Genomic DNA, 1563 nt, shown 5'->3' with positions numbered 1-1563 from the left:
GGGGAGAGAGAGAGATAGAAAGAGAGAGAGAGAGAGAGGTTATTCAGTTATTCAGTTAACAGTCCACATACAGACTTCAACAAAAGTTAAGGGCCACTTTGACAGAAAGTCTTAATTTTTTTTTTTATATCCGAAAAAAAAGACAGCAAGGAATATTAAGATTTTTGCTCTGAATGTGTTAATGGGTACTGCAAAGCCTCCTAAAGACCAAAACCACCACGTGCAGCACGGAAATCCTCGGGAAATTTTAGCCAAATTTGCTGTTTTTTTATCGACTTGTGTGCAACACCAATTAGGACTTTCCTCAGTTCAAATTTCTGGTGAACGTCATAAACGGACGTACGGTCTCGAACTGTGCTCCCTTTGGGGACAATATAAGCCAGCTTTTGCGCCAAATCCGGTATCGCATCAACATACCACCCAGACGAAAGCTGAGAGATTTTGATTGTGCCAGAGCGATGGCTTGGCTGGAGGATGGAGTTGGAGCCTGAGAAGTTGCCAGAAGGCTTACAGTACAGTGTCATACTCTGTCATTGTCCGTCTGAGGCAGCACCACCACGCCACTCTATCAGTCCAAGAACACCCACGTGCCGGTTGATCCAAGAAGACCACTCAGAGTGTTTGCAAGTGGTCCCTAACTTTTATTGAAGTCTGTAATATCTCTACATCTACTTGCTTCTTTATCTTTTGAAGTTGAAGTTGCTGATAAACTGGAGAGCAATATTTTAAATTCTCCTTTCTTTGTTTGTTTGTCTGTTTGTTTGCTTTATTTGTTTGTTCAGAATGGTGGACTGTGGATTTTAAAATAAACAGGATAATGGGTATTGTGAGGAAGGATGGGGGGCGAGAGGGGGGGGGGTGCAAGAAAGGGGGTTGAGAGAGAGGGTGGGCAAGGGCATTTGGCCGTAGAATATAAAACAAAATAAGTCTGGGTGGGGACTTGGAAGGAGTCCCTCATTCATAACATTCTGCGTGGGCGTGTGAGTTGTTTTTGTACGTCCCAGGCGCTGGCTAGGTATCTCGGTCAAGAGAGAAATCGACAGTTGTCCACAGCCAGAACTTTCCATTCACAAGACACACATTTTTATCATTGTGCGTCTCTCTTCTTCGTTCACCACCACCCAAATATCTCGCCTTCCTCAATCAATGTTGGCTCAAGTCCGTTTGTCCGTCTGCCCGTCTGTCCATCCCTGTTTCCAGAACTGACCGTACCTACGTCATCCACCCGGCGGACAATAATCGCCAGGGTTTGGTTAAGACGGCGGCAAGGTTGTCAGAAATTGCTCTGATCGCGACCAACAGCAGAGATCTTGACCGGCGGGGAAAAGGAGCAGGGGAGGTAACCAGGCGAGAGAGATACAAGTGGCGGCGACAGAGCAATAAAGTTGTATCTTGAGTTACTCTCACTTTTGAGCGATTAAAAAAAACCTCCCAAAAATCATTAATTCAAAGTTTGACGTACGATATCCAACTTGATTATTTCTTTATTATATCATTTCTTCAGTCTTTTTTTTTCTTTTCTTCCATTCTTCCACCCACTCTTTCCTTCTCCCCCCCCTCTCC

Source organism: Aplysia californica, unplaced genomic scaffold, assembly GCF_000002075.1.
Source record: "Aplysia californica isolate F4 #8 unplaced genomic scaffold, AplCal3.0 scaffold01796, whole genome shotgun sequence".
NCBI lineage: Eukaryota > Metazoa > Mollusca > Gastropoda > Aplysiida > Aplysiidae > Aplysia > Aplysia californica.
This window is presented reverse-complemented; position numbering follows the sequence as displayed.